The sequence below is a fragment of the Natrix helvetica genome (genome assembly GCF_964273705.1).
Source record: "Natrix helvetica genome assembly, chromosome: 4".
NCBI classification, from domain to species: Eukaryota; Metazoa; Chordata; class Lepidosauria; order Squamata; family Natricidae; genus Natrix; species Natrix helvetica.
The window spans coordinates 149,315,510-149,329,473 of NC_138550.1; the positions used below are offsets into that span (position 1 = coordinate 149,315,510).

General features: G+C 43.9%; 1 protein-coding gene across 2 annotated transcripts in view; it reads right to left on the bottom strand.

Annotated features, from left to right (window-relative positions):
- The window catches only part of SYBU (syntabulin), a 68,138-nt gene that overhangs the window by 44,782 nt on the left and 9,392 nt on the right, over window positions 1-13,964 (bottom strand). The window lies entirely within an intron of this gene.

Genomic DNA, 13,964 nt, shown 5'->3' on the forward strand with positions numbered 1-13,964 from the left:
TACAACAATTATTGTTATGAGTTTTAACTTACTAATTATCCTATTTGGGTTTTTTTTTCCCTACTGCTTTTTGATAGATTCTATCATGGCAAGTCAGCCGTGCCTATTTTAAATAAAGATCAGGGTTTTCTAAGAAGAAGAAAAAACACATAGAAATGAGGGTTGCAGATTTCAGGTTAGAACTTTTAAAACCCATCTTTTTTTTTTTTTTTATAAGTAAGTCGAACCAGTGAATCTTTCTCCTGTTTTCCCCATAACAACTCTTTGAGGTGGGTTGAGCTGCAAGAGATTGCTCTTGATAGAAAAAGGCCTAAGTTTTTTATGCATCGATAAATATTTGACAGAGGTTTTCACTCTGCTTGATAAAAATATTAGCAGGCATAGTTAGGCTCCCTAGTCAGTGGGAGAAATTCAATTGTTTTTACTACCGGTTCTGTGGTGGGCATGGTGTGGCTTGGTGGGCGTGGCAGGAGAAGGATACTGCAAAATCTCCATTCCCACCCCACTCTGAGGCCAGCCAGTGGTGGCATTTGCCGGTTCTCCAAACTACTCAAAATTTCTGCTACCGGTTCTCCGAACTACTCAAAATGTCTGCTACCGGTTCTCCAGAACCTGTCAGAGCCTGCTGGATTTCAGCCCTGTCCCTAGCTTTGCTTCATGTCAGGTGGCCAGCAGCTACATCTAGTGAAGTGCTCTCCACCATTCAATTGTAAAGATAAATTATTATTGCTTTTTCCTATTTCCTGGTGACAAGATAAAACCATTCCCTTGAAGAAGATTTTAAGAATGGAATGAAATAAGCTACCAGTCCCTTACGGTTGTTCCCAAAGTGGTATTCAGCCGGTTCTCTCCAGCTCGGGGAAACCGGTAGCAGAGGCTGTGGGCCCACCTGCCTCGACTTAATGCGCAAGCACTGCACATGCACAGAAAGCGGTTTGGGTGTGCTCACATTCGCCAACCAGTAGGTAAGATAAAGATGAATCCCACCACTGTTCCTAAGTAAACTGAAAGTGTGCCTTGATTAAAAATTCTCATTACACAACAGTGATTCGGCTTAAAGGAATTTACTTTGCGCTGCTTTAGCATTTGGGCTGGGTCCTGTTTTCAAAGCTCTGCCTTGATTCCTATGTGTAGAAAAGAAAACAGGTGATGGGGGCAGGAAGGATACATAACCTATAAGATGATTGATGAGCGAAACAGATGAAGACAGAAGTCAAGGTCACTGACTTGGCTTCCCAAGTACGCACACATGAGGGATAATCACTTATCAGAAGAGCTCATGCTACAAAAAAAATCAGTCATGCAGGCGACATACAGAGGCTTATGTCCAGTCTACCTCTAGAATATTCACTGGGAAACCTGCTAAATTAACAACTTTAACCCTTCCCAAAAATCTTAGCCCGGTGGCACATTCTTATCAATGACTTTTTACTAGAAACATATGTTTGTGCTGTAGGTTCAGAACAATGAGGTATACAGGAAATAAATTCACCCCTTAAAAACTTTACTTTTTTAAAAATGTCAATATTTAGATGACACGATAAGATGAGATGACATTCCTGAAATGGCTTTCTTCCGAATAGCAGCTTCACCAATTACTTGATTGATTTGATTTGCAGAGCTGCCATGCCCAGAGTTCTTCTGTGGCGGTACAAACATAGGTAAAGGTCCCCCTTCCACATATGTGCTAATTGTTCCTGGCTCCAGGGGGCAGTGCTCATCTCCACTACAAAACCAAAGAACCAGCGCTGTCTGAAGACATCTCTGTGGTCATGTGGTCGACATGACTAAACGCCAAGGGTGCACAAAATGCTGTTACCTTCCCACCAAAAGTGGTCCCTATTTTTCTATTTGCATGTTTACGTGCCTTCGAACTGCTAGGTTGGCAGAAGCTGGGACAAGTAACGGGAACTCACTCCGTTACGCGGTGCTAGGGATTCAAACCACTGAACACAGCTCATGGGGGGTGCATGGCCCTCTCAGACTCCGTTTTCATCTACAAATGCCTCCTGCAACACTCTGCCAGTGAAAACGGAGCCCAGGAGGGCCGCACCCCCTCCATGAACTGTGTTAAGTGGTTTGAATCTCTAGCGCCATGTAACGGAGTGAGTTCCCATTACTTGTCCCAACTTCTGTCCTTTGCTGTTTCCAGTGCAGCCCTGTGGGCCAGATCTAAGCACCCCACGGGCCAAATCCGGGCCACAGGCCTTGAGTTTGATATCCCTGCTTTACAGACTTGTGAAAGTTGTAAATGTGAGGACTGATGGCAAAGTTACTTTTTCATCACCACTGGAACGATGAATGATTGAGGTATGAGTTAATCCTAAACAAGGATTACCTCTGTCTAGCAAATGCATGTGTGCATATTAACCCGTTCTTTGCAATTAAGCGGATCTTGTGTATTCACTAGGCATCAGGTTGTGTGCCATTTTTGAGGTGCAGCTACTTCGCTAAAATTAAATTACTAATCTGCAAGACAGTGAACGCAGCATAACAAACAATATATTGTGTATCTTATTAGAAATATCTACTGGGATAGGTTAATAATAGGTTTAGGGATCCGATACACAATATTATACTGCTGGAACATTTAAATACATTTCCTTTAGTGTCTTGCTTTCTCATTCTGGATTCCTTAAATTGAAGGGCTTAACTTTTCCAAAATGGGCAGAACTTCCTTTTTATTTCATCTATTCGGAACAGCTACCTTAAAGCTCAGGTAGTCAATATGCCTCAATCTGCAGGAAAAATGGTTCCAAAGTGGCTGCACAATTTAGGATTAAAACAGAGCTAATACTGTAAAATAATTTGAAGTGAACGAGCCAGCTGAATGTTTCTGGTGAATGTTTTTTCTCAGCATGACATATGAATCCTGCAGCTGAAATCCAAACCTAAGGGTGGAAAAGGGGCAGAGGAGGTAGAGAAGAGTATCTAATTCCTATTTATTCAGTTTTTCAGAATGTTTATACCCAGCTGGGAAGGGTCTGTTCATTTGTTTTTAGTGAAATCTAGTTAATGGCATTCACACGCAATGAGAATTGGCAAAATTGCAATTTTCTCCCACCCTGAACAAGTATATCCTAGCATAGTTCCTTCTACCAACACCTCTTTAGCAGCACAGCTGAGACTTAGCAATGCTGCCAAGAAAGTTGGCATCAAGTTTCAAGTGTGGACACATTGTGTGATCAGAGCATTATTTGGAGAACAGAAGCCACCTAAAACCAGATTAAACCAGGATGTCAACTCTTCTGCAGCACATACCAATTCTGGGTGTAGTGAAGCATCCTTTACTCCAGGGGTGTCAAACTCGATTTCATTGAGGGCTGCATCAGGGTTGTGTTTGACCTTGGGAGGCTGGGCTGGGCATGGCCATGGTGGGCATGGCCAGCTCGACGTCACTCATGTTGGGGGAGCCTGTGGTGGCCTGAGCACTCTGCCAGCGAAAACGGGCTCCCGAGCTCCGTTTTTGGCTGTGATGGCTTCCTGCAACCTTCTGCCAGTGAAAGTGGAACTTGGAAAGGCTGCACAGGGCCCTTGGGTGCTCTGTTTACAGCTGCAGTGGCCTACTGCAATCCTCCACTGATGAAAAAGGAGTTCAGGAGGGCTGCACATGGTCCTCCTGGGCTCCGTTTTCCCCGGCAGAGGCACTGCGGGCTGGGCCTTTGCTTTTTCCAGGGTGGTTCTGTGGACAAGATCTAAACATCCCACAGGCCAGAACCAGCGCCTGGGGCTTGGGTTTGACACCCCTGCTTACCCCAATGCCTATTTAGAGTCTTCATCTAGACAGAAAAGTCCAAATTCTAATTGCAATCTTGTACACATTCCTCATGTAATCTTGTACACATTCCTCACCTAGCTTGGCAAGATCAAGAATATCAGAACTATGTCCATAGCCCTCAACGCTCATCTAGTCCAGTAACTTGGATACTGTAAGAAGATTTTGTCAACTTTAGTTATGATAAGTTAATTAAGATAGAGAGTGTTTTGAAGTGCTTCTTCCAAGATTTTTATCCACCTGGATCAAGTTGCGGTTTATGCATTACTTGCAGTCCTTGCCTTATAAAAGTTTGTTTAGTGACCAAAGTTACAATGGCACTGAGAAAGCATGACTTATGACCATTTTTCACACTTAAAACCATTGCAGCATCTCCATGGTCACATGATCGAAGTTCAGACACTTGGCAACTGACTCATATTTATGACGGTGGCAGTGTCCCAGGGTCAGAAGGTCACATTTTGCAACCTTCTGACAAGTAAAGTCATTGGGGAAGGTGGATTCAATTAGCAACTGTGCTATAACTTAACATCTGCAGTGCTTCACTTAACAAATGTGGCAAGAAAGATCATAAAATGGGACAAAACTCACTTAACTCCAGTCTCCTTAGCAACATAAAGTTTGGACTCAATTGTGGTTGTTAGTCTGTACACAATCAGTCAACTTACAGCTGGGATGGCGAACGTGGAGCCATTTGTCAGGGAACGCGAGGCATTGCCCTGTCAGCTGACCAGCGTGCATGCGTGCGCTGGCCAGCTGAGTTCACCCTTTTTTAAAGCCATTTCTTGCCCTCCCCAGGCTCCAGATGCTTTATAGGAGCCTGGGGAGGGGAAAAAGAGCCTCCCTCCCGGAGGCTTCAGGAGCTTCCCTGAAGCCTCCGGAATGCAAAAAAACAGCCCTATGGGCAAACCGGAAGTTCGGGAATGGACTTCCGGTTTGTTCGTAGGATCGGTTTAAGCCCTCCGGAGGCTTCAGGGACCTTCAGGAGGCTTCCCTGATGACTCCAGAGGGCTTAAACCGACCCTACGAGCAAATCAGAAGTGACTTCCGGTTTGCTCGTAGGGTCATTTTTTGCCCTATGGAGGCTTCAGGGAAGCCTCCTGAAGGTCCCTGAAGCCTCCGGAGAGCCTCCAGGGGGGTGGGAAAGGCTGTTTTCGCCCCCCCTGGCTCCTATAAAGCCTCTAGAGCCTGGGGAGGGTGAAAAAAGCATGCAAAAATGGAGGGGAAACCGTCTCTCATGTGCGCATGCGCACTGGGGGGGGCGCTTTGCATTATGGGTGCGGCACGCCCACACACTCCCGCCCTGCACTCCCCCCCCCTTATGGCACATAGGCATCTACTCCAGGGTTGGGATTCTACCAGTTCATACTTTTTGGGCCAACCGGTAGCTCCGACTATCAGTTGGGAGCAAACCATTTCGCTCCAAGTTTCAGCTGGGCCCGCCCGCTCACTCCTGGGCCCGCCCGCTCACTCCTGGGCCCGCCCACTCACTCACCTATATTCCCTTTTCTGGAGCCCAGCTGATGGGTGCGCCAGGGTGGATTGCCGTCCCCCCCCAGTTCTTTTCCTCCTGCGGAAGGTGATTTTCCTGTAAGCGGTGCACGCGAGCGTCAGATGCGTTAGGCGCATGCACGAAGCATGTGGGGCACGAAGCATGGAGGACTTTATTCAAAATGCTAAATACTACTTCTAAACCGGTAGGAACACACCCCTGATCTGCTCGCTCACAGTTTCTGAGGCGAACAACTCACAAACCACTCAGAACCCACTAGTGGGCTGTGGCCTAGAGATTGGGCATCCCTGAGTTAATTCACCTGCTGCTATGTCTTGATTTTGATTACTATGTGCTTGCATTCTTTTTCCAGCCTCCCTGCAATCTCAGACATCAGTTGCAGATCCCTCTTGATACTACGTAAATGGTTCGGTCTACAAGTATCAGAGCTGCCAGTCAACATAGTGATGGCTGGGCGTTCTGGAGATTGTCATTCCAGTACCTTAATGCAGGGGTCTCCAAACTTGGGAACTTTAAGACATGTGGACGTCAACTCCCGGAATTCCCCAGCCAGATGCTGGCTGGGGAATTCCGGGAGTTAACGTCCACAAGTCTTAAAGTTCCCAAGTTTGGAGACCTTTGCTTTAGTGGTTAACAGATTGGGGATAGATGGAGGACTTTATTCAAAATGCTAAATACTACCTCTAAACATCGTCATGACCAACATTTTGCAAGCCAATCTTATTTTTATCATTTTTGTTCCTGTATAGCCACAGTTACTTATGAGGTCACCTGCCAAAGAATAGATATGAAAAGCAAGTCAAGCAAACATTCTGTTACATAATTCAGCAATGTTACTTCCTCCAAAAAGCATTGCCTGAAGCCATATCCTCAGGACTAGAACTGAAATGGCATGAGATACAGATGAGACAACAACATGTGATGCTAAAATTGTCAGGCATAAATAACCAGGGGGATTCATTTAATTCAAAGCCCAGAAGAGTTTATTATTGCTATCCATACATAAAAATCTGGTAACTACCAGTCAAAGCGAAATTAGCACTAGATAGGGGGCAATAGAATTCATGAGGGAGGGAGCTAGTCTTAGGTCTCTTGTGGGAGCGTAAAATGTTCCAAATTGATGACGCATTTAATTTTGCCCTCCAGCTCAGACCGTTCTTCTATTAAAATTTAGAACTACTTCCCTCTATTACACAAATACCTAGGACAATGCAGCCCTATATTCAGCAAGACACGAAGGCAGCTTATAACATTGCTCAGCAATTGAAAATATTTCTTTTATTCTAGAACTGTGATGAGTTAATCTAGATTGATTGCCGGCCAGGGGTAACTATTTGGTTCAGTGGCTGAAAGCATCATAATGTGATAATTAGCTAGCAAATTTCAAAGTATAAGCAAACAATTTGCATTCTGTCACAGACACATTTCCATCTGAAGCAATTATCTAGACTGGGGGGGGTGGCATTATTTTCTCATATTCTTACAGCACATCTGTCCATATAATTGGGTATGTTTTAAGTAATCTTAATTTTAGTTTATGTGTACCTTTCATTTGAAGCCATTTTGCAAGATTTATCATGTTATGTTTATGCATGTGGACCTCGTTCATATTCATCAAGTATGCTTTTCTGTTGCAATTTTATAGTGATACACAATAGTCTATATTATTCAAAGTCAAATAGTGCTATCCTAGTTTGAATTTCATGGAATACTAAAAAAAAACATTACTTGTAATATATTTTCTATATTGGAGTACTGAAAAATAGGTTGCTATCACAGAATCATATTAATGGCATTTGATTAAATTAGAATGTTCATGTTGATTTGAAAAAAATGAATGTCCAAATTAGTTCAGAACATATCTCTGATTGGACCAGTTTTGATTCATATTAATTATGATCTTTAAAACATACTGTATGTGGAAAGCATCCAGATCGGTTTGAATTTATTTAGACTCATTTGATCTCAACTGGTTTGCATCAATTCAGAAGACTAAACAGTCACCCAGGCCTCGGATGAATTCTTTGAGAAGGTAAAGGTAGTGGGATTCAAAAATTTTTACTACTGGTTCTGTGGATGTGGCTTGGCTTGGTAGGCATTCACACAGAGAGGGACTTCTCCGGGTGCCGTCCACTAGGCTGTGCCAGCGGGCGACGCCCAGGGGAAGGGACTTCTCTGTGATGGGCCCGACCCTCTGGAATGACCTTCCCCCTGATATCAGAACAACTACAGACCTCCGCTCCTTCCGTAAGAAGCTTAAAACCCACCTGTTCAATTTAGCCGGCCTGGCCTAATCCCAGCTTACCCACCTCAAGTCTGCATTTTTAAAGTCTATGGGTTGGTTTTAGGCCGAGTTTTAATTTTTATCAATTGGTACAGGGTTTAAGGTTTAATTTGATTTTAAAGGTATTTATTATGTATATGGTTTTTTAATGTGGTACCTGTACACCGCCCCGAGTCCCTTCGGGGAGAGGGGGCGGTCTAGAAATCAAATAAAATTGAAAATTGAAATTGGTGGGTGTGGCAGGGGAAGGATACTGTAAAATCTCCATTCTCTCCCCACTCCAAGTGAAGGATAATGCACAATCCCCATTTCCTCCTGATCTGCTGGGACACAGGAGGCACAGGGGGCGGAGCCAGTCAGAGGTGGTATTTACTGATTCTCCGAACTACTCAAACGTTTTGCTACCAGTTCTCCATAACTGGTCAGAACCTGCTGAATATCACCTTTGGAAGTTAAGCATTTTCTTTAAGCACCTTTGTACTAGGAGATGCAATGTTTTGCTAGGTCCAATCTAGTACACATTTCCACTACCAGGAATTATTTAGTAGCCATTGCTCTTTCTGAAGAATTCCCGTCGGGACTTGTTTGGAATTTCCATCATTTTTATTCACTCTTACATTCTTTGGTAGAAGCCGCTGTAATTAAAGGGACAGAAAACTACATGCAACATACGTAATTAAAGAGTGACTTCTGCTTTGTCACATCTTCTCCTTTCGCAAGACCTTTCAAATCTTACTTGTATAGAGCCAGTACATCTTGCTATGTTGCTATTGTAGAAAAATGCCTTTTGCCATATTGTGTATGCTATATCTTTCTGTTCATCCTTAAATATCTCAAGATATCACATAATGCTCTCGTCTCCAAATTAATCCTCATAGCAACCATGTAAGGCAGGTGAGACTGAAATTCTTCCAGTAAACGTCATGGTGAAGTTGGATTGAACTAGACATTCTCCAGTTCTAATCCACTAATCCAGCACTGGACAACCTGTAGTGCTCTTGATGTCAGCGAAATATAAACTCATTCTTCCTGTTTCTAACATGTTGGTTAGGTTTGCTGGAAGTTGGACAGTCAATACTAGCCAGGGAACCATTCATTCTCCATCCTTGACTAAGCTTTAAAGCTGTAGAAATTTGATTCTAATCTCCAAAATGAGCTTTGAAGACCCAGGGATGCAAACAAACATCTATTTGCCACGCAGTTGTCCTTTCTGCAGGATCACAAGGGTACCTTCCATAGTTATACATTTTTAAATATGGTACTGACAGGTATTATGATCGTGTTCTAAAGCACCTTTCAGAAACTGAATCCACAGCAGTACCCTTCCAACCATCTACAAAGAAGAGAAGGATATTCTAGAGGAGACTCTAGAAAGAGTGCAGAGAAGAGCAACAAAGATGATTAGGGGACTGGAGGCTAAAATATATGAAGAATGGTTGCAGGAATTGGGTATGTCTAGTTTAATGAAAAGAATGACCAGGGGAGACATGATAGCAGTGTTCCAAGCAACTTAGAACTAAGGAGAAATTTCCTGGCAGTTAAAACAAATAACAACTTGTCTCCAGAAGTTGTGAATTGTCCAACACTGGAAGTTTTTAAGAAGATGTTGGATAACCATTTGTCTGAAGTGGTGTAGGGTTTCCTGCCCAAGCATGGGGTTGGAGTAGAAGACCTCCAAGGTCCCTTCCAACTCTATTCTATTCTATTCTCTCATTTGCACACTACAGCTACCAGAATCAACTATACTGACATATTTGATCATTGACTCACACATGGGTTAGAATTTGTTTCTGTTGGCTCATCAATATTAATGAGTTAAATAAGTGAAATAGCATTAAAAGATTATAAAATCAGAAATTTGTAATTCCTTCCATCCTGATGCCCTTCTGATCACTTGGACAGCAACCTTTATCCCTCATCCAGGAAGGGCAATCTGCAATCTATTAAGCTGGTGAAGGCTGAACAAGCCACATATTTTATACAGTGTGACCGAAGAGCATCAAGAAGCTGTCGACAATGCATAAACCCCTAGCAACATTTGTGGAAGAGCTATGCCACCTTTTCAGGCAGATTTTAAAATAATTGTCTACTAACTCAAAATAGCAAACACATGATTTTAGCCAATGGAACATCTCATCAACAATGATTTTAGCTCTACTGCAGGTACTGAAGCATAACAGCACTTGGAAGAAGAAAGCAATAAACAAGCTGTGCCCCTTGGGAAACATGTTTTTGACACACCAAGCAATTGTTATCATTCACCAAACCAACATTCTCCATAACTTTAATTGGCAAAGAATGGAACAATGGCCCCAAGTGACTGTATAAATAGTTTTTATGGCATTGATAGTTCAATATTTGAAATTGTTGGACAGAGCAGTGCTTTTTATCCAAGGTGGTAACATTAATCAGTTAAAGTAACATTTAAATATTTATTATTATATACTTTATTCATTAAACAGGAAACTCAGTCAACTGAACATTCAAAAATGCATCACAAATACCATTGACTGGTGCTAATGGTTGATACGGGTTGCTGCCAGCGTCCTAGGTAGCAAGCAAGTACCTTCTTAAAATGTATGATGTTCTGAGTAGTGCAGTTTTTTGCAGTTCCGCTGGTGTTATTGCAGGAAGCTGCAATTTGTTGATGTATCTTGTAAAATTCTTGGACATGGTGCCAAGTGCCCCGATGACAATGGGTATAATAATAAATAATAATAATAATAACTTTAATTTATAAACCGCACCCTTTCCTAAACAAGACTCGGGGCGGTGTACAGTCATGTTAAAACAGAATAAATACACAATAGGTATACTTAATATACAAATAGTTAACAAATAGTTAAACGGAGGAGGTAGGATGTGGACTGTACAATATTTAAATTAAAATACAAATAAACATTAAAAATACCCTTAAAATACCCTTAAAAACTACCCAATAAGATCTTTGCCAGGAGGTTGAATGGGACTATAAGTCAGTTAAGCCAGCTAATTGGAACAGGTGGGTCTTAAGCTTCTGTCGGAAGGAGCAGAGGTCGGTGGTAGTTCTAATATCGGGGGGGAGGTCATTCCAGAGGGTTGGGCCCATCACAGAGAAGGCTCTACTCCTGGGCACTGCCCGTTGACACTGCTTCGTGGACGGCACCTGGAGGAGTCCCTCCCTGTGAGAGCGGATTGGTCGCAGGGATGTATGAGGTGAGATGCGATCCCGCAGGTAACTAGGTCCTGTGCCATGGAGCGCTTTGAAGATAGTAACCAACACCTTGAAACGCACCCGAAAAACCACAGGCAGCCAGTGCAGCTCGCGCAGGAGTGGTGTTATATGGGAGTATATTGTCCCTCCCATGATGGCCCGCGCGGCCGCATTCTGAACTAGCTGTAGTCTTCGGGTGCATCTCAAGGGGAGCCCCATGTAGAGAGCGTTGCAGTAGTCCAGGCGAGACGTCACCAGCGCGTGAGTGACCGTGCGTAAGGCATCCCGATCCAATAGGGGGCGCAATTGGCGCACCAGGCGAACCTGGTGGAATGCCCCCCTTGCCACGGCTGCCACATGGTCATCCATCGACAGCCGGGCATCAAGGAGGACGCCCAAATTGCGCGCCCGTTCCACGGGGGGCAGTTGTTTGCCCCCTATGGCCAGCGATGGAATCCACTGGTTGAACCGGGGCGCCGGAAGCCACAGCCACTCAGTCTTGGAGGGGTTGAGTCTGAGTCTGTTGTCCCCCATCCAGACCCGAACAGCTTCCAAGCACCGGGACATCATTTCGACAGCCTCGTTGGGGTGGTTTGAGGTGGAGATCACTTTTGTGGATATCACTTTTACATGCTTTTACATGCTTCATCCATAGCCGTGTAGTTTTGATGGCACCCCAAAAATAATAAGACCTCCCTGAAAATAAGGCCAAGCACTTATTTCGGGGGTCAAAAGAAACACAATAAAATAAGGGTCTTATTTTGGGGAAAACATGGCATTATTATTATTATTATTGTTGTTGTTACTGTTATTATTATTTTGTGTGTTTTTTATTCACAATTTCATTAAGTAGGCCATTAGCACCAATGGGTGAAAAACCATGTAGAAAAAGATACGGAATGGCAAAAATGCAATGAAAAAAAAAACTTGGAGGTATAGACAAGCAAATGTTTTGCCCATAGGCAGCGGTGTCTGTGGATGGTGGGGGCTTAAATACCAATATGGTGGATGCAATTATATCATCAAAGCCCCTTTGCATATGTACCCATATAGGGACATTCCTTCCCAGGCCTTCCAGAGTTTTAAAAAGACTCTACTATAGTTGGTATGTGTAGGAGAAAAGCAGGCAGAACTAGGGAGGAGTTAAGTGAGTCATCAGCCTAGAATACCTATGTTACCACAAATGGCCCAAATCCAACTTCTCTTGAATATCATTGACCTTTATCTGGCACCAATTAAGAACTGCTCATTAGTTGACTAGATTCTTGTGTACAAGATTGAGGAACAAATCTTTCTGAACTGAAACTAATGTGTGACCTTGATCCTTCATGGCTGACCTTGTGGCCTTCAATTCGTAGGATTCTCAATTAATAACCCCTTTCATATATCTAGAATTGGTTGGTTAAGGCTAGTCTATTCACGATCACCAAATCCTTTACAGTTTTCTATTTTGGGGAGAAGGCAATACGGTAAGTATGAAGCCATGGACCTTTCTCATTTCACTAAGAAAAAAAATGGGTGCGCAAATTAATATTTGGACCATTTCTTATCGGGGAAAAGAGAAAAATAGACTCCATTGTCACCATTTGGTTAGGAGGAATCTCAAAGAAAGCAGGAGAGGATCCTATAAAAGTGTGAAGACAAGGAAGAAGTTGACCCAACGAAATGAGAAGAAGCAGCGGAGAGTCTTGGGTTAGGAAAAAGGGAAAGGTTTTTCCCTTTTTCCTAAACCACGTATGCATGTTTGAGTATGGGTATCAGAGAGGTGACACCTAAGGGGACATGGTAGCTCAGTGGTTAAGATGCTGAGCTTGTTGACCAGAAGGTTGGCAGTTCAAATCTCTAGCACTGAGTAACGGGGTGAGCTTCCGTTACTTGTCCGAGCTTCCGCCAACCTAGCAGTTCGAAAGCATGTAAAAAAATCCAAGTGGAAAAATAGGGACCACCTTTGGTGGAAAGATAATAGTGCTCTATGCGTCTTTGACATTTAGTCATGCCAGCCACATGACCACAGAGATGTCTTCAGACTGCGCTGGCTCTTTGGCTTAGAAACGGAGATGAACAGCGTCCCTAGAGCCAGAATTGACTAGCACACGTGTGTGGGGGAAACTTTACCTTTACCTTATCAGAGAGGCATCACTAGTATGTGTTTAGGGAAGGATACACGAATGAGAGAAAGACATGTGCTTTCAAAGAGATGGTTTACTATTTATTATTATGAAGACAAGGAAGAAGTTGACCCAATGGAATGAGAAGCAGCAGCGGAGACAGTTGGGTTAGGAAAAAGGGAAAAGTTTTTCCCTTTTTCCTAACCCAAGTATACATGGGTTCAAATCAAGATTTTGCGCAACCTCTTTCCAAATCTGCCGTTCTGTGAAATAATTTTTTGTGGCCAAATGGCTGGATTCAAAGTTGTTGGCCTGCATCTCTTAACTTGTGGCATGTATCCAGATTCCAAGACAAATGACTTGATATGATAAATAGTTGGGCCAGTTTTCTCTTCTATGAAATTGATGTTTCATACAGGCCACACTCAACCTAGCAACATTGATAGCACTTGCTTACACTTCCAAAAGCCAGAATTTTTTTTTGGGGGGGGGGAGATGTCTAATTACTGACTCACCTCCCGGTGGCTGTACCAACAGCCCCACTGCTGGGCCACTTCTTCTCCGGCCGCTTTCTGCTGCTTGCGTGTATCACCTCCAGCCTCCATTTTGCAGTCAGCTTCTGGAAATCCTTATGCAGCCGATAACAGAGCTCTGGATTGGAGGCCAGGGAAATGCATGCAGGCAAGCAGCCACAGAAGAAGTGGGCCTGCAAGACGAGGCAGGTGTCAGGGCAGTGGTGGGTTGCAGGTGGTACTCCCTGGGAGTACTGGGTACAGTTCCAGTATGGTGCTCTGGAGGGCCCACCCGCCCACCGTCCTTACCTGTATTTGAGCTCTTCGGCGCTTCCACGCACCCGCACAGAGCATATGGCACCTGTGCGATGCCCCGCCAAGCAGCTGGAGAATCGCGGAGGCATCATGGAGCATCACGGGAGGTAAGGATGCATGTGTGCGCTGCGCGTGTTCACGTGCTGCGTACATTCATGTGGTGGCCACTGGGCCCTGTTCCACCCTACCGGATGCAACGGAATCCGGAACCCACCACTCCCTGGTAGGTAGGACAGCTTTACCACCCCCATCCCCACCCTTGCT